The sequence below is a fragment of the Ochotona princeps genome, chromosome 5, assembly GCF_030435755.1.
Source record: "Ochotona princeps isolate mOchPri1 chromosome 5, mOchPri1.hap1, whole genome shotgun sequence".
NCBI lineage: Eukaryota > Metazoa > Chordata > Mammalia > Lagomorpha > Ochotonidae > Ochotona > Ochotona princeps.
The window spans coordinates 92,971,142-92,995,404 of record NC_080836.1 but is presented as its reverse complement, the minus strand read 5'-3'; positions in this window follow the sequence as shown (position 1 = coordinate 92,995,404).

Sequence of the window (24,263 nt, the reverse complement as noted above, 5' to 3'; positions counted from 1 at the left end):
GTTGTTTTTGGTTGATTCACCTTGAAGATGTGGTTGGCATATTAAGGGGTGAAGGTCAGGTTGCTGTTTAACATTCTACAGTGCAGAAGACACGCCTCCACAACAAATACTTTCCAAACTCAAAATGTCAATAATGCCAAGATAAAGAAACACTGACATTCCAGCTGCCCTGTCTGACAAAGTCTGCCTAATCCTGTTACAGAGCTCTATGAAATGTGGAGATTCAATTTCATGGAGCTAGATAAATATTTGGTGTTTTTAGTATATGTTATTATACCTGTAAGTTGATCACTGACTATAATTTTCAAAATATTTGCTTCTTTCAGAAAGCAAATTCACCAGCTGTATATTTGGTGTTATTGCAGTCTGTAAATACAGTCCATAAGACAGATCATCTGAAGAGCCCTGTATAAAGATGATGGAACATATTCATGTGTTTTTACACACTCTGAAAAGGCCAACTGAAATGACAGGAAATTGATGTTTTTAAAGCTATGACCTACAAAGATAGGAACTGTGGCAGAAAAGATCCTGGGCAACACTGTTCTGAAAGTGAATGGACTAATGGGAACTAATGGGAAACCCGAGAAACTGAGCCCTAAGACAGCACAAGAGCTTCAAAGAATACCCCCCCCCCACACACACACACCCCTTATAATTAACAAACAAATTCTCCTGGAAGGTAGGATGTGGTCAATGGTGAAAGAACACAGGATTAGTTAAAGGTCTGGTAAAGCTGTCTTGGTTGTAAGTGTGTTAAGGAATTTGGGGAGCAAAGATTCTGGATGCTGAATGAGAAAGGGGGAAGTAGAAGGGGCAGGGGATTCTTATACCTACAAACCATGTTGTGGAAAAAAATAATAAAGAATAAAAAGGAAAAAAACATGCACACAAAAAGGCAGTCTGAATGCTGAAAACCCCACAACTCCATACCTCATTGTCATTTTCACGTAATTCTGGCAGGGAGAGAACAAACACTGCAACAACAGCAGCAAACTTTCGCATCTTTGAGCAAGAAAAAAGGTTTCTGAGAAATACAAGTGTTGATAATAAAAATGAAAAGCTCATTACTGATTCTTTGAAATATAAAGTTGCATAAATTTTCCAGCATATATAGCAAAGAATGAAAACAATGCCAAATCAGAAGACAAGTTAACATGATTGTTATCTAAATAACTACTGTACTATATGTTTTCCTGTAAAAAAAAAAAAAAAGAATCTGGAAGATAGGATCTTACATGGTTTCACTGCAAAGAAATTTTAGTTTCGAGGAGATAAATATACATACCATGATCTTTACATTTTACAATACTCAAAATGGCATATAATACTCCATGCATCTGAACAATTTTATGTGTACAATTTTTAGTCTTCAGATAAAGAACATAGAGCCAACAATGAATAAAATCAGCAATAAAATGATTCAGAGTTGAAGTCACAGAACAAGAACGATAAACCATTATCACATAGAATTATACATTTTAAATGGAGACAAAGGTGATCTAAAAAAGTTTTCAGAAACAGTAAAAATAAAACTCAAGTTACATGAAAGTCAGAGAAATTTTATTTTGAAAAAATTTCCAACAACTAGAAGCTGAAAATAATGGGGTAATACTTCAGAATTATTTTTTTAAAAATCCTTTCCACTGTTGAACCCCATCCAAAGCTCCATTCTCAACCACCTTACAGTAAAATAAGGATACTTTCTAACATAAAGGTCACAAAAAAATCTCCCCCGCCACATGAATACTCTCATGGAAAGCACCCTTCCTCCAGCATAATGAAATAGAAAACCAAGGAATAGAAGGCAGGTGGCTTCACCCAGGTTCACCAGAAGGCAGAACCTAGATGAGGAGGGGCTGGTTAGGAAGTGAGGTCCAGGAAATGAGAGTCAATGGCAGGAGGAAGTCAGGGGGGAAGGTAAAAAGATTTTTCAGGATATTCATCTAGGAGAAGACGTGCAAAATCATTTGCTATATTGTTTCTGTCTGATGCTGGGTAAAATTTCAATTGAGGAACCAACTCTTGTCATTCCAAGTGGCACACGTGTGAGTACCAAGTGGGCTCCATCAACACCTGCCATTTTGATGTCAGACACAAGCAAGACCAGAAGCAAGAGACATACATACACTGCAGGTCCAAGCTGGATGCTGCCACATCACCACCCCACGAAGCTGGCAAGAACACGTTACCAAATGAGCAGCACAGTGTGGTTGCATTTGAAACAGGTCAGGCCTGAGCAACCTGGAGTACCGCAGGAAGATTTTTGTTTGAATGTCAGAGTTTCAGAGAAAAGATGAAATATGGTCAGGGAAAATGGAGAGAGAGAAAATTGTTCAGCCACACCTATTGAGAAAATGTATACACTGTGAAAGAATCCTCTAAATTTGTTCTTTCTTTTGTCTCTTTTTTGAATAAAGTACCCAATAAATCAACACAAATCTGTGTAATTTGGTATGAGTCAATAAATAATTATTGGGTAAAAACGTATTTATATAAATTTGCCAACTTAAGGATGGTGTTATAATATAGTGGATAAACTGCATACCTGTGAGACCAACATTCCATGTAGGCTCGAGTTTGAGTTCCAGCTGCTCTACTTGCAATCTAGCTCCTGGTTACTGTGCCTGGGAAAATCAGCAGACGATGGCCAAGTGCCTCGCACCCCTCCCACTCATACGGGAGACTCCAGGGAAGCTCCTGTTTCCTAGTTCCAGCCTGGCTCAGCCTTGTCCATTGTGGCCACTGGGGCAGTGAATCAGTGGATGGGAGAATTTCTCTCATTCTCTTTCTGACTTGAAAATAAGTAAATCATTCCTTTAAAAGAAATATGTTGGCTGAAAAAATACCTACTGAATGAGTAAATATGTATGTGAATCAAGTACCATATTAAGAAAAAGTCCAGACTAAATTCAAGTGTATGTTCACAATATTACAATACAGTGTATGGTTAGTGTTGTGGTTAGAAGAGCATTTATTGACATGAAAAGTACTGAATACAAAGCAATGCTCTCCCCTAGTTAAAAGAGAATTTTGTGTATTCATTTTTAGTACATAGCAACATGTCACCAAGAAATGTTAAGATCCCTAGAGAAGGGCCATCATTTGCAGTTTCTTCTTTTGACTTTTAAGATAATCCAACATCAAAACACTGGTATGTCTGGCATGCAATCTAACATCCATGTCTAACCTGACCAACATCTGGTGAACAACTGGCAAAAAGAAACAAACCATCCTCTTTCTTCTATTCTAAAAGACACTAATCATTGCAAGTAATTGTTTCTGTTGTCTTGGCACTCAAGAAGGCTTCAAAATCCATCACCATAACCAGATGCTTTCCTAGCATTAGGTAGGATGCAGGAGTTAGTTTTATTATCTTCACTATTCCAACAAAGCAGGTACTGTGAGTCAAACACCCCTACCCAATGCTATACAGCTAAAAGGAAAAGAAGACAGATGTCTCCTTCCTTCAGGAGCCACCTCCTCGGAAGAGGAAGTATTGACAGGTGAGCACCATGAAAGGTCATCAGAGCTATGACAGAGGTAGGGTTAAGTTCTATAGGGAAACATCTCCTCTGACTCAAAGTTATCATTTAGATACATCCTGAAGGACAAGTATGACTTTCCAGGAGAAAAAAAAAAATGGGATGGAAAGGGCATTTTAGACAGCACATGCTGAAGTTCACAGTGCAACGAGAGCTCTAAATATGTATGAAGAGTGTAAACAAGATTTATAAAACTGAGAAGGGAGATTAGAGATAAATTGTAAGAATTGATATTTTTGGTTTTTTGTTTGTTTGTTTAACCATGAACAGAACTATGAAAGGGAACTGCACAGTGAACCACCGTGAGTGGCCATCATCTTCACAGCACTTCAGCACAAATGTTTGGCACAGCATTTAACAATGTGACTGGAGATTCCTGTGTTCTGTATCGCAATGTCTGCAGCAAGCCCAGCTCTATCTCTGATCCAAATCCCTGCTGACATGTACCTTGGGAAGCTTAAGTAGTTGTGGCCCTGCCACCCATGTGGATAATTTGGATTGAGTTTCAGGCTCTTAGTTTTGGCCCAGTTCATCCCCGCTTGCTGAACCATTTGAGGAGAAAGCCATCAGAAAAAAAGATCTCTCTCTCTCTTCTCTTCTCTTTTCTCCCCTCCCTCTGTCTTTAAAATGAATAAAAATTATTTTCAATAATTTAAAAGTTTCAGAATCCAATGATCAAATAAATAATGAATATAACTTAATAAAAAAGAGTAACATTAGGATATATTCATTATTTATTTGATCATTGGATTCTGAAACTTTTAAATTAATGAAAATAATACACTGTAGAATTCTGAAACTAATAAGGGATAAGAACAGATAACAACACACACCCAAAAATCTTCACAAACGCAAAATCTTCACAAACGCAAAATCTTCAAACCAGAAGCTTCCTCTATTGTAAAAGTATCTCCATTTGATCACAACGCTGGAAAACATATTTTCTGACCAAAATTTAAAAGTTTTGCTTCAAAAAAGACACTGCTGAGAGAATGAAAAGACAAGCAACCAACTGGGGAAAATATTTGCAAAGGACATAACTGACAAAAGCTGTTATGTAAGAGATATTAATAACAATCAGGGTGAAATGCTCATTGTTTTCTCCCCATCGATCCATGAACATTTTGAAGTATTCTCCTAGAAAATGTGTTCTTTTTAAAAAGAAAATAAGCAACCTAAACAATTAACAATTAAACAGTGTTAAAATGGGCACAGGATCTGATCACACATACCACCAAAAAATACACAGGTTGCAAATAAGCAGGTGAAATATATTTGAAAATACATGTCATTAGGGAATGGAAGTTAAAAGAACCATGACACCACTGCCTACTGATTAGAATGGGAATTAAACTGACAATGCTGAGAAGGAGGAGTGTGGACAACAGGAACACTGACTCAGTGCCAGTATCGGTGAGAAGACCATGGCACACTCACATGGCAAGAAATCTGGGCAGTTTCTTATAAAACTAAAATTACTCTAATCATACCATCCCACAATCATGTTTTATGTGCTTGTACAACTATCTCGATACAAAAATCTGTATACACATGATGACAGTGTCCATACAAAAATCTGCATACACATGATGACAGTAGCCCAGACATCTTTCAATCGATAAATTGATAAACTGTGGTTTGCCATTAACAATGGAGTGCTATTCAAAAATGAAGACATGGTCTATTGTTATTTTGAGCATGGGAGAACCTTGAATGCATACAATTAAGCAAGTGAGGACAGCCTGAAAAGCTTTTCTTGTCTGATTTCTACTACAGAACATTCTAGCAAGGGTAAAGTCATAGAGACAGTGAGTCAATCATTTCCAAGATTTATAAGGAAGGGACAAATGAAAAAGTAGAGCCACGAAGACATTTACAGAAACTATCCTGCATGATACCTATGCTTGATGATGACGTGGCATCATGCTTTGCTCATAAATGGTTAATGCTAAGGTATCAATGCTGACTCATCAAATGACATGATCACATTAATGCAGGGTGTTAAAAGTCTCGGAAACAGAGTGAAGAGATGGTTATGGAGTTATCAGTACTGTACCCTCAGTTCTGTAGGTTTTAAACTATTATTAAAAATAAAATCCAAAGTATGCTTTTTTCTCATTTGTGATAACTAAGATACAAAGTACAAAAATGTAATGTGTGTGAGTGAAATTGACATCTTGCAATCTGATTGTTGTTTATAGACTTTGACTACACTCCTGAGGAACAGTGGTTTTCCTCTTATTCTGTGTTGAATTCTTTATCTCGTAAAAGGCTAAATTTGCGATTACAGGGTACACTGAGAGTTTGTCATTGCAAAATTGAAAAGAAAAATGTAGAAGAAAAGAGGGGAGGTTTGGAGTACAGCAAAGGGGAAGGGTAGAATGGAAAGTTTCATCATGGTCTGAAACTGAATATAAGAAATACAAAAAAAAATCTCTTATGTAAGTAAAAATGGAATAATAGTAACGATAACAAATGCATTATTTTGAAAAGGCAAAGGGACTTGAAATATAATACAATTAAAAAATTATTTTAAGCATTAGTAAAACTCCAAGTCCATTCTTTATTGTATAGTGGAATTGACCTTAAGAAAATGGATTGAACTATTTCACACAAACCCACAGAATAGCTAAAATGACACAACAAGGAAGGTAGCAGGCTGCTAGACTCATTGTTACGTACTTGCTGGTAATTGTGCTATAATTGGGTAACAAATGACCACAACGCTGAGGACATGTTTGTTATGTCACAGTTTTGTAGCTCCAGAATCTGGGCATGACTAAGATGTTTCCTTTGTTCAGGGTATCACAGATAATAATCAAGATGTCAACTGGGCTGCATTTCATCTGCTGTTTCAACAGGGGAAGAAATTGGTTCCAAGCTCTTATGGGCTGTTGGCAAAGATGTATTTCCTTGTAGGGTATGATTTGCTCTTCCCTGTCTTCCAGTCCTGGCCTGGCCTGGAGGTTTGTTAGCATAGTTTCTTGCTATACATACTTCCTCAATACAGTTGCTTATCTCCTCAAACCAACCAGAAGAATCGCTGCGTGTTTTGAGGATGCTCCACTCACGGGCATGATGTTTCCGCATCCTCACCACACACACTCAGAAAAGGGACCGCACAGAGATGTGGATGACAAAAGTGAGACACTCGAGATGTCATCTAAGGGTCTGTCCTCTACACAGGTCTATGAGAAGGCTCCAAGAACAAGAAGAGCAACCAAAACCTGCTAAAGCTCACAGACTTGTGGAGCCACTTCAAATCTCGGAGCAATAGCATGAAGATCAGTAGTTGAAGTTCTGATAGAGTGGATGGGATCATCTGCAAATGTACCTTCAGGCTTCATGGAAATCCAGGAGGTATGTAGCACAAGGAAGCACCTGCACTTCCAAGATTTTCCTGGAAGAATGATGACATCAAACAAACAGGGATCACCTGTGAACTGAGCACTGTTCCATGTTTCAAACAATAAATTTTTCAACAAATTTTTCTCAGTTCCATTTAACAAGAAGGACTAGACAGAGTGGTTTCGGGGCTGATAAGTGATGGAGCAGTTAAAAACTCTGCTTCTTAATTATTTATGGATGCTATGAAATAGTAAAGGGAGGAAGTGGGAGAATCTTTTTGAAAGGTCATAGCATTTGAAAAGAAAAAAAACACCAGAAAATTATTACTCGCTCACATCTTAGCCAACTCTCCCCACTACAACTCTTCATTATCTGGATCATTCACGGATTTTAATGAATGTGACTAGATCAAATTTTAGTGGGCTATAGTCCATGTGCTATAACTGGGGCTATGGAAATAAAAATTTAGCATTCTCCTAGTCAATAACCAAGATTTATAATTTAATTCCTATTCTTAACTTACAAGTCATTTTCATTCACCTCCCCATAATGGCACATATACTTTTAAAAAGGGAAAGACTAGCAATAAACAGATCCGTATGCAGTAATTTTCTGGCACAAGAATTTACTAAGTGGATAGTGTATGCAAACAAGGGCTATGCTAGACAAGAGAATGGATGAAAATGAATGTGGTTGATTTTTTTGCCACCAAGGTATTTACGGTCCAGTTGGAGGTGCAGGTATAGAACAAATATAATAAAAGACAGAAAAATTAATACTAGTATAATCACAAGCAATGGGATATGAAAGAACAGGGAAGCCAAAGTGGCAATTGAGGATGAATCAGATGTTGGACTGCTCTCAACTCCTAGCTCACCACAGGTTTTCTCCATAACCTCCAAGGGTCAGTGTCGAAAAGTTTTGTTACAAATTCACAGAACAAAGGGAAAGGCACTAGAGAGGCCATGAGGATATGCAAGCTGGTGATAGACTGGCAGTCCATCATGAGGGCTACATGCAGGAGAGCCAGACGCAGCACTCTCCCTCCACAGGATTTCTTTATTATTGGCCTGCATGGAAAGGTTCTTACACTAAAAGAACCTCTTTCTTAATTCTGAAAACTGAACAGCAAAGCAAGAAAAATGGGCCATTCACAAAGTGTCCCATTTGCCCGGAGAGGTTACCAGGTCTAGATCCCTGGAGAGCATCATGTCGTGTTACAACCATGAGATTATCATATTTAACTAAAATGAAGGAAATAACCATTTTTACAAATACTTTCTGTCAATCAAAAGTGCAACTGGCCTTTAGAGCAATCCTTAACATGTCTAAGAAACACCTGAAAATCTTGTTAAGATACAGATACTGATTCAATCTATCTTGGGCTGGGAGATTCTGTTTTATCATCTCCCAAGGTATGCTGCCACTGCTGATTGATGGACCACACTTTGAGTAGCAAGGAATTAGAAAAATATCTTAAGTACTTTCTAAGTACACAATGCATTTACTGTAACAGCACAGGTGTGGGCCAACTAGCAAACTGGTGGCTACATAAGGGATTAGAGTAGAATTTTGAAAGTATGTCTCAGCTGGTGACTTATCAGGAAGAGAGATATTTTCCATTACACAGAATAACGTAAAACATTTTACAATAAAAACATACTGTAAGAAATATGCACACATTTGTGTTTCATATCATCTGCATATTTCGAAGAATTATAAAGTTTTAATGCCATGTGCAATATTAGATAAAGTAAAAAAAACACAAAATCTTGATTTCAAGCCACACAGATCCAAGTCTTGAGAACTGTGAACCTCAAAAAATTCTTTTTGACAAGTGATGCTGGTACTGTGACTCAACAGGTTAATATTCTACCTTGAGCGCCAGCATTCCAAAAGTTCATAGGTTCATGTCCTGGCTATTCCACTTCTGGTCAAGCTCCCTGCTTATGGCTCAAGAAAGTAGTGAAGGATGGCCCAAGTCCTTGGGACCCTGCTCCCATGTGGGAGACCCAGAAGCAGCTTCTGGCTCCTGGTTTAGGGTTGGCTCTACTCCACCTGTTATGATCATTTCCAGAGTGAACCAATGGAAGGAAAATCTCTCTCTCTCTCTCTCTCTCTCTCTCTCTCTCTCTCTCTCTCTCTTTTCTGTAAATCTGCCTTTCTAATAAATTTTTATTATTGTTATTTTATGATACTATTCCATAGGCTCTGGGATTTCACCTCCCCCTCCACAAGTCCCCTCTGCCAACACACTGCTTTCTGCTCTAGTGTTACAATGGGTAGTCCTTCATGAACAGTCATAAGTCCACCATTCTGCTATTGAAGTGTTTCCCAACATTGTAGGTATGGACAATGTCACAGAGTCCACTGTCCTACTGTCAGGATATATTCAATAGTTTCACTGGAAGTTCATATTTGATCTGGGTGCAGATGTGCTTACTGTACTATGTCTCAACATCTGGACATGTCAGTCTCCACTATACTTCTATTACATATTCCCTTAAATACAGAGGCAGAAAACACAATCCATGACAGGGAGAAAAACAGAAAACTTACAGCAACATGAAGTTAAACAACATGCTACAGAATGACCAATGCATCATCAAAATGGTGAAAAAAAGATCAAAATCCTTCTTGAAGAAAATGATACCACTTCATGACCCATGTGGGACTAAAGAAATCAATATGATTTTTTAAATCTTTTTAAAACTTTGATGAATATTCATTCAGGAAGATAATATTAAATTATGAACACCAAATTAGTTATTTTATTTTGAAATATTCAGTCATCCTGGAGTGTTGGGGCATGAGCAGATATGGCATAGAGGAGTGGCTAGAGCACTTGGACACAGAGGTCTGAGCCAACAACAGGAAATGTACGGCTCACCCATCATACTCCCAGGGCCCTGGACGGGCCCATAAATGCTAAGGCCCCAAAGTCAAAGCTTTAGTAACATCAGTGTAAATTTGTCTCTGATTTTAATTCAACACTTGATGACTTGAAATGTGTCCAAAAATGCTTTCTTTCAAGGGACAAATAGATGTTATAGCTGTTGTCCAAAGACTGCCATTGTGGCACAGTGAGTTAAGCCATTGCCTATGATGCCAGCATCCCGTTTGCAATGGTTTGTGTCCCATGTTGCTCCACTTCTCAATTCCATGCTAATGCACTTAAGAAAGCAGTAAAGATGGTCCAAGTTTGTGAAATCCAATGGAACATCAAGCTCTTGACTTCACCCTGGCCCAGTCCCAAATATTCTGGCCAACTGAGGATTAAATCAGATGAAAGATCTGTCTAGCCTCTAGGTCCTTCACTCTGTCTTTCAAATAATCACATGGATCCTAAAACAAGATTTAGCTATTTATTTGAAAGTCAGAGTCACAGAGAGGGGTAAAGACAGAGTCAGAGTGAGAGAGAGAAAGAGAATCTTTCATCCACTAGATCACTCCCCAAAAGGCCAAAATAGTCAGGACTGGGCCAGGCCAAAGCCAGGAGCTTTCTCCAGTATCTCATGTGGATGCAGGGGCTCAAACACTTGGGCCATATTCCACTGAATTCCCCAGATGCATTAATAGGGAGCTGCATCAGAAGTGGAGAAACCAGTACTTGAACTGTCACCATTTGGGATGTTGGCATCATGAGTAGTGACTATAACTACTTCAGTCCCAACAAAACAATTTTTGAAATGCTATTGTCCTAGAAAATATACACAGACACACAAACATTTAAAATGTTATCATTCACCCTATCTTGTATAAATTTACTCTATGTCCTGTACAGATACAAGCTGATATAGAAGCACTTACTGTCCGTAAATTCAGTTGTTTGAAATTCAGATCTGTCCAGCTGTTATTACCTAATTACCTTCACAGGGCAGCCCACACAAAGTCTGTTTGTTCTACAATATGTGTATTCCATAAAATATGGAATGTAACGTATATACAAACAATTGTTTATATCCCTTATGTATGATTTCTTCTACTATGACACATTCAAGATATGTCTAGGGATGTGAGACTTCCCAGTCCCCAGCCTCCTGTCTGGCCCTCACACTCACAGTATAGACGGAATTACAGTCTTCTAACCACAAACCAATGGCAGCTGTAACTCCAGACTTAGGTAGGAAAGAAAGCTATGTAAAGAGTAAAGGTGTGAGGACTTTTCATAGCTTCCAGAAACATTCCTCACTCCAAGCTAAACAACCCAGGCAACCTGCTCTGTCTTAAAAAAGTTCCAGACTGTGATCTGTCTCTGGCCCCTCTCATCATTGCTACTTCCAGTCTTGGCTCTCCTCTTCCTAACAACAATGAGAGACAACACTATCTCAAACTCTCTCCTTTCTCCTCATTAGTACAATCACATCAGAAACCTATTTCCAAACATAACTGTACTAGCACCAGGAAAGATTAAAGAATTGAAATGGACGGGCTTTCTTTTTTTTTTTTTTTTACTATGCACAGGTCTTTGGCTAAGGTAACCTACAAAGAATAGATTAATTGATTAATTTCATTTTACAAAAGAAAAAAAATGTAATCTCAAGTCTAGATGTTCCACTTAGATTTCACTTTGGAATGTCAAGGTAAAATTTTAGATGGGCATCCTGAAATAACAGCAGAAGGGCTGAGTTAGAGGGCTAGCATGAATGAAGTGGCAGAGGATATTAATCCTGAACTTGCCACAACAATGGGTAAAGGCTCCTCCCTTTTCGCCACCCACTTCTAACCAGTTTTACTTCTTTGGTACCTGTGACTTAGCAGGGGTGCAGGGCAGGAATAAAGGGTAAGAGGAAGTCTGTGGACAGCCCTCCATGGTACCAGCTCTAGAGATTGGATGAGAAGGACACCAATGCAGTAGGGAAGAAAATGGGTTTGTACAGCTACCTAATTAAGGAAGCATTGCACAGGACTCGCCCCATTCCAGGAATGCTGACAACACTTGCATAGCATGGCTGGAGCAAGGAAGTAATGGATCCTGAATGCTCGTGAGTAATTCCTTTCTTGATGATAGGACACACAATACTTTTAAAGTATCCTTGTCTTTCCTGACACTAGCCCTTCATGTGTGAACAGAACATTGGCTCCCACAAACACAGTTGCCCACTGAAGAAAGTTCTGGGCTTCTGAGATCAGACTTGCCTCTGAGAAAAGCAGTTTTTAAGAGGAGTCACATCCAGAACCCAGCCTTTCTCTACCAAACACATGAACTTGTTCGCAAGAGGCCTCATGTTGGAACCCCACAGCAAACACCATCAGGATCTGGCTCTAGAATTCACACCTCAAGTCACGTTCCAACACATAGATTCAATGTCCTGTGGATCCAACACCACGTGTTTTCATTAAAGGGAAGCAAGCTTTCAACTTTTATTAAAAGATATGGGCATTTTAGCCAAGAAAGTCAATGTTTTTTGCAGAACCATAGTTGTGTCCACTAAACTCTCACTCACTATAGGCTGGTTATTCTCATGATGAGGCCCATGGTCTGGAGAGCTCTCTGCCCAAGCTGTTTCCAGTCCAGCACATATAGGTACGTGGCACAAGCACATGTTTTCATGCCCCACAGCTCTTGGGACTGCACCTGGTGACCCTTTTTGATTTAATGGTCCTGCCACTTCCACACTAAAACTCTCCACACAAATCTCGCAAATGGATAGGTTGGCTTGTTATCCCAAGGCCGTTTGTCTCTGAATATAATCATGTTAACGTGCGCATCCTCGGGTCACATCAATCTGGTTGTAAAAACAAAGTCCGTGTTTATCTAACTCTGTCTTGATCTATTAAAACAGGCCCCTGGTCACTAGAACTCTTCATACTTTCCTGGAAATCCTCATGAGATGCACAAAGGTGCTTCCAAAGTCCATGGAAGCACAAATCACAAGACAAACACATATGGGTGCAAAATGTTTTAAAATCTATATGCAATTTTTCACAATACATACTTCCCATGAACTTTTTTGAAGACCCCTCATATTACAGTGATCACAAACACAAATGCACAGTTCATTCTACCAGAATCTGCAATCTCCCCTTCTTCCCACACTTGTTCCATATTCCCAAGCTAACGAACTTTTACCCAAAAGGTACAATGAGGGAGGCTCCATGTACAAGGAACCTGAAAGAAAATGAGAAATTTTATCAATAGCTAGGCGATTACTGAAAGTATTCAATAGTTAATACAGCATAAGAATTAATATTAACTTTGTTGAGTGACTTCAATTTGGATTATTTAGCAATGTATACAGTTTTAGGCAGTGCCAAAACCTTGCCTTAGTATAATGTCCCTTGACATCATTAGTGTAGTGACACCAGGACTTCCTTTGATACGTTGAGAACTTTCTTGAGGGGGTTATTTCATATTGTCCTTTATTTTAGTATCAGCACAGTAACCCCAAGCCCTTCCGGAACCAATGTCACCAATATTTTACAGGTCATAGAGGCTCCAATACTCAAGAGACTGGCTGTGCCCTCCAGTCCGTCTGTCCTCTTTGGTGTCATCATTGGTTCCATCAGGGTGTCCAAGCAGGCGCAGGACCCTGGTCCCCAGATATTCACTCCCTTCTGTTGTGTGTCTGTCTTCCTTTTTTCAGTGCTCAAGTACAAACCTATGGCATGGAGCAGACTAAAAGCAATTTGAATGAAACACACAATGCATCCATCATCTATTGATTTGCTCAGTTGACATTTATTAAGTGCTTACCATGTTCCTGGCTCAGTTCCAAAGACCAGACTTAAAGCAGCGAAAGTACAAGCAGGTCCCTGGTATTCTAATGGAAACAGGTGAACAAAGATGCAGTAAAGGGGTGTTAGGATCGTGAGGAACAGGTACCAGGGCTGGTTCGGTGTTGAAGAGTAAGCCTCTGAACTCAGACTCTCAGAAACTGAATTCTGACCCCATCACCAGCCATGTGGTCTGCTTGTTATTGCAAAGAGTCTATTAACAGCTACATGGTTGGAAGTCCCGAAAACAGTAACACACAAGATCTAACATTGTCTTAACTTTGTCAAGAGACTTCAACTAGTCTGTGTTATTTAGCAATGTGTACAGTATTAGTGGCCATTATAAGCATATTAAAAAGTAATTATCATTAATGTGTAATTTTCAAAATTTGTGTAAATATTGTTAATCCCTGGAAATCACAAAATTACAGTTTTAGAATATAACCAGAAGTCTTATGACCTGATTTGAGAGGTGATTAGAAATTTAGGAAAATTATTATCTTTAAAGAGTAAAAGAGAGAGAGAGAGAGAGAATGGACATATTATTTCCAGGAAATGCTAGTCCAAGGAGCACGTAAGACCAATATTAGCCTTCTCTTCTTTCTGTATGACACAAGGGATCTGATAAGCATGGGATGAAGGGTAGAGAATAGCTCAAGATGGCTTTTTTTTTTGCTTTGTGAATATTAACACAACAATTTTCTCATCTCTTTTTTGGCTGTCCAGGAGCTGTGATGCTGGAGGGCAGGCCTAAGAGGTTCATGATGACAAAGTAATTACAACTCTATGACTACAGCCATGCATGTTTTATAGCAACTCATTTACTCCATACCAATGATTTATTGCATCTGTATGTGTGTACATATAAGTTTGCCATGACAAGATGATGCTTAGCAATTAATTTGCCAACATAGTTTTATGTAATATAATCCAGCCCCGCTAACTTCACTATGTTTAATAAAAGAAAGTGCTTGCACCAAACTCTGTTCTGGAAAGCCATTTGGTGTGAAAGCAAAACATCAGTAAACCAAGCAGAAATGTGGGGCCCAAAGCCGACATCTAAAACAATGCTAAGGACCCCAGAGAGGCAGCCTGGTCAAGCTGTGAGGATTTCCCACCCCACATATAACTGTTCTTATGCTCCATAGAACTGACCGGTCTTCTGGGAAACTGAAGAGAAAGAAGCGACACAAGTTCTTATTCTTCAGATGGCCTGCAATCTCACGCATGAAATGTTAGAGGATGTGAGCTGGACGGGAGACACTCAAAGCTCTGGAAATGTTTCTGTTCTGGACCTTACAGTGACATCATTGCTGGTGTAGCTTACCTTTGGGCAGGGTACCCGGTGGCAGCTTCTCAACCCATGAGTGAAGCTGTTTTTGTCAAGTTTGAGCAGAAATGAATATTTTTGGTTCGTTTTGCTTTTGTCTTTTGTTTGTTTTTGGTCTTCCATATAATGTTAGTGATAGACTTTCTGGAGTGGAGCCTCAGAACTGGCCATTTTTCTCTTGTCATCTAATTGTTGCTGAATATCTTATCACTTGGTTAAGCTCTTTCTTATCTTGTTAATAACATTGGAGGCTGCAAATAATCAAAGCACTGTCTGCTCATGACATGCATAGCTGCAATTCTGACCGTCTCTAACACCCTGTTTTGCTGAAAAGATCTCAAGGTGAAGACAGACATTCCTGCCTTGTCCACACTGTCCTGCCTGCATGCGACAGTCCCTGCATCCCTCATCTTGTTTCTGTGTGTGTGTTCTCCTACAAGAAACTGCAACGAAAGTGGAAGATGACCTGCCATTCCTTCTGCCCTTTGGCTGCTGCTTCGCACAGGCTGTTCAAAGGATAATAACCTATGCAAATTAGTTGAGAAAAAAAAAGCCAGTGACCTCTACCTCCTTGTTAATGTCACTGTGTAACTCCCAGGAAAACTTTCCATGATTTTAGCCTTTCTTCTGCCCTGATTGGCTTCTTTTGTCCTGTGTTGGTTTCCAGTCCTTCAATATGTTGATCTGAAAACTGTGTATTTGTTTTCCAGACTCGCAGCATTCAACTCACTCTGCACACTCTTCAATGGTCACATGCCCCATATTCCAGTGCCAGCCAAAGCATGTCTGCCTTTCATCATATCCATGCCACTATCACAGGAGTGGTACACAGACTCGTACATCAAAAGCCCTTCAAAAATACACATGTGCCGTCAGGACATGACAAACGAAAGGCAAATATGTTTATTGCAGGAAATGTGAGACTTAAAAGTCTTAAGAGAGTGTAATCTCAATGATGTTGGTATGTTGACTTCCAGCCTTTCTTGTCATCATCAGAGGATAGACAGATCATTTTGTCAAGATCCGATATTAATCAGAAATATCCTCAAGCAATTAACAGGAAATCCAACAAATCCATAATTACATTTGGAAGACTGTAAACTTAAATAATCAGTCTTTTTCTCTAGAAGCATGCCTCTGAGCTTATGTGTTGCAGCTTAAATCTCTAAGAGAAATCCTGTAGTTTTCCTTATAAAATTTAAATGTTCCTGTAGCCTTCTTTTAAGCAAATTTTAAGCATTCACATAGCTTTTGCTCTTGTGAATTACATCTGATCCATTTTCAAAGCTAATTATAGCTGATACATTGAAAACTATTACATCTTATTACATATTAACTTACCCCTAAACTCTAATCCTAATATCTCTTCAGATATTTTTGCAAGATATGAACAAAAGATCTATTACAGAAACAAAGAGTATTTCAGAAGAGATATTGTCAGAGATGGTGGGAAACTTTCCTTGGCTCTGTGTGTTTGTGTAATGAAAAGAAGGTGAAGTTGACTATTTGTGACCATCTGTTTCAACATGTCTTTGACTGCCTATGTATGTTGTGAGTTTATGGCATAGAACACACTCTTAAGTAATGCTTGTTAGAGAAATAAATATAAATTACAAGACAGAATCAGAATAAATAAGAAATAATATCCACATTGCACACATGAAAACACCAGTTTTGTAATGCACAGACATGAGGAGAGGGTATTTGCCCCGCAAAAAAGCAAAGAAATGGTCAATCAATCAAATTTGGATTAATCCACAAATTCTGATTACTATGGTTACCAGAGTTGGTATTTATGGTAATATACATTAATTCAGGTCTCGAAGGCAAGAAAAACTTACATTTTGAATCAAGAAATACTATCCAGGCAAATCTGTATGCTGTGATCGTGGCTACTAAAACACAGGGCATAGCACTTTGACCTGGCCTCAGCAGGGGAGGAGAGTTCACATCACAGCTCACCCTGCCACCACAAGCAAGATTCAGCCTTCCTCATATAGCAAACCAAATGGCACATTATCATAGAAACAAATCCCTTTGTGTGAAGTATGCTAATAAATAGTGACCACATCTTTTTGAGATATTTCAAAAGAATAAAGGTAAGATAAAAATATAATTATTGTAATCAATTGGGAACTAATTAAACCACTCAAGTCTGCCCCTACACCCCATTGTAGTAAGAATTCTGAATAAATTGGAACCAGTTAATCCTTCTAAATACCGTGGATAGTGAATGACCATGAGAAAGTAAAGGCCTTTTAGAAATTCAACCTAAGCATTGCTTCTTTGAAAACAATTCCTAATTTCTAGCTTAATTAAGATTGTTCAATTGTGGGTGCTATGTGGGTATGTATAGGTGAATGTTTGTTTAATACAAACACAAGACGTCTCCATCAGCCTGAACTCAAATTAACGTGTTCAATTTATATAGGAAGTAATCTTTGTTTCCAAAAAGCAGAGCAGGAGAAAGAGACATCACACTGACTTTAAAGTTTTGAGTAATTTCTAACTGCCTGAGGAGTTTTCACGCTACCTTCCAATCAGCAAAGGATTTGTGACTCTTTTCAGTGTGCCTGAGATTACACAGACAAATTACTTAAGAGCCCAAAGAGATTATCTCTAATTGGCATAAAAAGGATCTGGCATTAAAAATAAAACTTGCTGAATATCTGAGAGCATTGCATGCCCAAGGCGGGTAAGGAAATTAGCTCCCTCTTCAGAAACCCCACAAAAATAGACACATCACTCTACAACAGAAGGCCTTATTTAGAGATGGGCAGGTGGGTGGCGAGGGCTTACTTGTGTTTCATCGTGCTTCACAGAGCTGTGTTGTACTGAATGAGAGTAAGCTCCTCTTCTGGCTGCTTACCTTTGTCTACTTAATGAACCCTCCTTGTTTACAAAGTGCAGATACTAAAAGCCAACATGAAATACTTGCTCTTGGTATTACACACACATCAGATTGGAGATATCTGGCATAGTGCAGTGGAATGGGCAGGAAGATAAAGTCCACACTGGTAGACAAGAAGAAAGTAGGAGCAGCAAGTTCTTGCAAGAGTTGTGTGAATGAATATGATGGCAGCTCACTGGATTAGGGTCTAGCAATAAAGTTCCTACACCTGCAGGGTTCTAAATCCTGCAGGAAAAGCATAAGATGCATTTGTCAGGAAACCAAACAATAATAGTATGCAAAGAACCATAGAAACAATTTTAGGCCAAAGATCAGCAAAGTTTAATGAGGCATTTTCAATCATTCAATCCAAACTTGCTGTTTAGTAGTTGAGCAAACTGAGGCCTAGGGAGATTAAGTAGCTATCTATGTGATCACAGATACATCATGAACCTATCCATCCCAGCGCTTACCACTAAGAGGACAGAATTGATTGCATCACATAATAGTCTCAAATAGCTTTTCAGTAGGAGATGGTGCTATGGTACAGTGAGTTAAGCTGCTGTCTGCAGCAGTGACATTCCATATGGCTGCTGGTTCCAGTCCCAGCTTCTCCATCTCTGATCCAACTCCCTACCAATCTGCCCAAGAAAGCAGCAGAGGATGGTCCAAGTTCTTGAGGCTCTGCATTCATGTAAGAGACCTGGAATATGCTCCTTACTTCTGTTTGTCTCACATTTGGTTGTTGCAGTCATTTGAAGGGTGAGCCAGTGGATAGAAAATCTGTGTGTGTGTGTGTGTGTGTGTGTGTGTGTGTGTGTGTGTGTGTTCCCACTCTCCGTGTGTAATGCTACCTTTCAAATAAATAAGCATTTTTATAATGTTTATTTGAAAGACTGAGTTCCATGGGAAGAGAGAGAGAGAGAGACATCATCCATTTGCTGGTTCACTCCCCAAATGGCTGTAGAGTGTGGCCATTTGGAAACCAGGAACTAGAAATTTCTTCCAGGCATCTCACATGGGTGCAGGGACTCAAGGACCTGATCCATCTTCTACTGCTTTCCAAGACACATTAGCAGGGAGTTGGACCATAAGTGAGCAACCAAAATTCAAACCGTCATCTAAATTAGATGTCATTACTGCAGGCACTAAGCCACAATGCTGCTTCCATCCATGCACCCCCCTCTTCAAAACAAATAAATAAAATTAAGAAAAAAAATTAAGCAAATGACAACAAACTTAAGCTAAATGAAGATGCTATGGTCTAAAACATTGTATTCCTATCCCAAATCTCTTATGCTGAAAACCTTATCACCAGTGTAATGTGACAGCATTAGATGGGGGACTTTGGGAGCGAATTGGCTCTCAGGATAAGGTTAGGCCTTTTATAAAGGAAGACCCAGAGAACTGCCTTGAACCTACCCATCATGAGTGTACAGGTGTGAGTAAGAGTGAGAAAAACACACCAGCAAACTCTGAATCCACCACTGCCTAGGTCTTGGAGTTCTCAGCCTCCAGAGCCAAGATCAATAAATGCCCAGAGTTGGTTAAACCATACAGTCTATGGGATTTTTTGTTAAAGGAACTGAAAGGGCCTAAGATGGAAGGGAGAAATGTCAAAGGGCTTGGAGAAGAACATGAGGCCCAGGCAAAGGCGAGAAGGCTTAACAACCATGACACTGTGCAGTCTGAAGGGACTGAGCTAAGGTGCCATCTGAAATGGCAATGGGAGGAGAAAATGAAGCAAACCACCCCCTGCATTCATGCTCCAAGCAAACGATGGCTCTGAAATTCTCTTTAGGAGTTCAAGTCAAAAAGGTTCCATCAGTATGAATCCTTTTTAGTCAGTAAATGCCTGTGCTCCTTCCTGAACTTGCACCCTTGCTCACAGAGATTTTTGCATGACATATCCCATCTTGGTTTTCAAGGTGGATGGAAATTCAGCTTCCCTTAAGACGCTTCTGATCTTTATTCCACGCATATATCCATTTCCTGGGCTATCCTGAATGCTGCCTGTATAGTCATTCTATTGTCTAGACTGTCAACTTTAAGCAGATGGGATCATGTCTTAAACTTACTGAGGGTTACATAGTGTGCTCACAGCAATAGTAGGCATGTTGTGCAATCTTAATAATTCCTTTTTGAACAAATAACAGCAGGAAGTCTTTCTTCCAATGAACTATGCACTTGTCACTTCATTGCCCATTCATTGGTTTTTGCTTTGAGCCATGAAAGGGTGATGATTGTGATGGCATTAACGACAGTAGCAGTTAGTAATGTGGTTGTGATATGCCAGTCACTCCTCAAAGCACTAATATGTATTATTTCATGCAGCCCTTGACATAATATTGTAAATGTATAGTTATCATCATCCCTTTCCATCAAATGTGATTATAAAAGCCTACAGCCTAGAGACTGGTTTGTATAGTTTCATATTTTCACAAGACAATTGCAGTTACATATTTTCTTTACATTCTGAAACACTTCCTGCCATGTGATAACAGACATGACACATAGAAATTTTAATAACCTTCAAGGCAGGGATATCAACCCACCCATTCTGCCTCTATGTGGGCAATTTATCTGCTTAGAAGGTTTTGGAGAAGCAGCTCCGCAGGTGTGGCTTGGTCCAACACCAGGTGCCTATAAATTTGCTTCCTTCCGGATGTTCATCCAACAGCAAGGGGCTTACTGATGAGCTACCCAAGAGCCTGCAGGTAGAGCACTGCTGTGGCTGCCTGAGAAGATATGAACACTCTTGAAGTTCAGCTCCACCAGAAATGAATTGATGTGGGTCATTATGTACTTGCTTGTTCAACTCTAAATGATTCTAAAATCAGTCACAGGAGAATGAAGCTATTTAACAGGCTCTCTGTCTCATAGCTGAACCATGAAATAAAAGAGAAGAGGTATTTTCTGTGTAAGAAAATTTGGAATAAGAATGCTTACATGCAAAACTTACACTTAGCATTACATACGTAATTTTGCTAAAAACACTTGATTAATTTTGCATCTCAGTAACGAGAGTGTTGTTGAATTTATTAAATAAAATACTTCGAAAGTTACATAGTTGCATAGTTACATAGTTAGAACAATAATTTGTCATTTTTGGTAAAGCAGTTCATACCTGTTTGTAGCACATATTTCATTTCTAATAATGTTGCATGCACTCTTAACTAGATTATGCATAGAAGGCATTTATAGAAACAGCAAATGAAATGGTTAGCCATGAAAGAAAGCAACAGAGAGAAACTTATTTGCTCCCTAATAAAGAAGTGTGTCATTCTTAAATGCTCGCATACTAAAACATCTTGCTAAAACCAACAATATTATGTCTCATGATATGCTATGTCAACCATACTTAAAGTCCCACATTTTGAGCAGAAATAATTTTAGTTTGTTTTTTCCATATAAATGGTAATACCTATTTCTTTCATTTAAGGAAGACATTAGCAAAACGTAACAATGTTATGTTTGGGAATTCTGTTAACATTTTTAAGCCCCAGACTGGCAAGAACAAAGAATCACTTTGCTAACTAATGTATTAAATGTGTTGTCTATTTATATAGTAATTGTTTGATGGAAAATTCGTCTCTTTTGTTCTTTCTTATCTTTTCTTTCCTCTTGTCCATGCAGTGTATCTATGAATTATGCATGTGAACATAATTAAAAGTAACAATTGGTGAATTGTACTCCATGGACATTGTTTCATGTTTCAAGTCTTATTTAGACTAAACCAAATTTATGCAAAGAGAAGAGCTTATAATTAAATTCATACTCATCCTTCCTGCAAAGGTTTCCTTTATGTAAAATGCATTGCTTTGCTGGAGGCTCTATTTTCTGACCAAAAAAGCTTACATCGCATCCTGAAAAAAAGAGAGTAGACAATTTAGTAGCAGACCCCATCCCTTCCTACAAATGTGGGGTTCCTACGACTGGTTATCCATCTTTGTGCATCCTGTATGGCATGTTAATCTGCAGGCCCTGAAGAACTACTAAGGAGCTGTGTTTCTGATATTTGCAAACTAGGAACAGATACGAAAAGGCAGGTGATGAAACGGGATCCATTTCTGAAACACCGCACTTTGATTGTTATTAAGAGCTCCCATAGTCATTTTTCCACTCTTCATTTTTTATGCTAAGTACAAGAAGCCTAAAGAGCAAAAAAGGTGACTGAGATGCTTAGAAAAATACTGTTCCATCCACAGGAATACTTGTTTTGCAAGTGTGAAGGGTTATTCCAAATGTTAGCTCAGCTACAGACTTCTTTCTTTTTACATCACATTTCTTAAGGCATTTTCTCTTTAAGAAAACGTGTTTGACTAATTGATTCGTATTTTTCCCAGCTCTGATTCAGCTCCAAAGCTTGGTGTCACGTACTCATGTGCTGAGAATCATGCGTGCTCCTTCTACCTTGAAAACGTGAACTGTTCCGCTCAGAACTATCTCTGCATTTTATTTGTACACACCAGGATTGTCTCTTTCTTTCCTGACCTGCTTCACCGTCTTAAGCAATTTCTATCTCTGCACATATGCTTTTCCCGAAACAAGCGACAAACAAAAACCCTTCTGCAATGGCATCAGTTGATGAATTTGTAGCAAGGCACTGACAATTTCTTTTCACTGTCAGCAATCATTTCTGATTCTAAACACATTGCTCTGCAGTATGGCAATAGTATGAGGATGGATAGACCCAAAGCAACTTCAGATTTGTTCATGGATTCAGCAGGTCCTGTGACGCGCGGCCGCTGCAGCCTGGCCGGCTTTGTAAAACGCAGTTTGATAGTTTCTCCTCTTCCTCTCCTGTTCTTCGCGTGATTTGAAAAATGTCATATTTAAAAGCTCTGGCTGGCCCAAAGTGACATCCACTTGATCCATCATCATCTTCTCAGATAATCTTTCTCTCTATTAAAAATAAGATATTTATAGTTCCAGATGAAATGGGAGAAACCCACGGCTGAAAAATGACTTCCTGTTGTCATTGTCGCTGGGTAGTATATTATTGGAGGGAGTTTAGCTATGATCTAGTGCTATTGCCTTCTGTTAGGCTGACTGGAAGCAATCATTCATATTCACATATTGTAAAGTTTGTTTTAGAAGAATCAAACGGCTAATTAAAGAGACGGATATTTAATACCAAAAGTCTACAAAGAAAGGAGGTAATGGGTATCCCAGGCTGCAGGTGCCAAAGCCTGTTGAGACATTTTATCAGCATCTCTGAAAGCAATTAGTGCAGAACTTGGGGAAAAGAAACAGTTTTTTTTAAAAAACAACTCCCTGTTCACTACCAGGGGGTAAAAAAAAAGTGATGATAGGGAAACACTCTCTTTACATCCAGTTTAAAAGCTTTCCACCCATGTCCTGGAGTATGGCCAGAGAGGGGTTTTTGAAATGTCCCCCCAAGAGTTCAGCAGACTTTCTGGGATACCCACATGCCACATTAATCATCTCAGTCACACAGCTTGGAAAGCATTGTTCTTCCCAGAGCTAAGAGTCTCAGGTAGTTCTGAGTGTTTCCCTGACATCACAGACCAAGAATTGAATCCTGTGAGTTTACAGATGCAGAAAAGGTCCAGACTCATCAGAAGCAGTTGGATGCAGTGCAGCAACATCCCTTTGCATTTTATTTTTCTTTGCCATAGGTTGAGCATCTCTAAACATGAAAATCCCAAACCTAAAAATTTCCAAAATGGAAAGCATGCTGATGCTCAAAACTTTGAGAATTCTAGAACATTCCAGATTTTGGACTTCTAGATTAGTGGCGTTCAACTGGTGTAAATATTTTAGAATTTAAAAAAAAAAACCTCTTGAAATCCGAAATATTTCTGGTTCCAAGTATTATACAAAGTATATCCTCTATATGTAATAAGAAAAATTGGTTTTCCATTTCTACTGGCAGGTACATAAAGTTTCCTTTTCAAATTAGTTACTGTAGGTTTAAAATGCATTCAAATTAAATATTACATCAATACTGATAGACATGATACCCAGATGAAGAAAACTGAAGAAGAAAATCTTCTTCAAAAAGGAATGCATTCAAGTTTTGAGATGGATATATGGAGTTGGGAAATGCTAGTTTAGAATAAAACCTCAGAGCTGGTGAGGATTTGTGTCAAAAACCACACAGGCAACCGAGGTAAGCCCCTTCTGTGGTGATAAAGATATCAGAAAAAAGTGAAGATATGCTGAAATAAAAATCAGCATTAAGCCCATTGGGGGTGTGGGGAAAATCACCTAATGCTTCAAGAGCTATTTTTATAATGTCTTTCAACACGTTATTAATTAAAATGCATCAGCTCCATTATCCTAAACAAACAAAAAGTATTCAACAAAGTACAAAAGGAGTTAATATTTGATCTCTTCCCTGCCTTCCATCTAAAGTGGCTTACGCTGGAACTTACAAATACAAGTGTATTTTGACTGAAAATAGAAA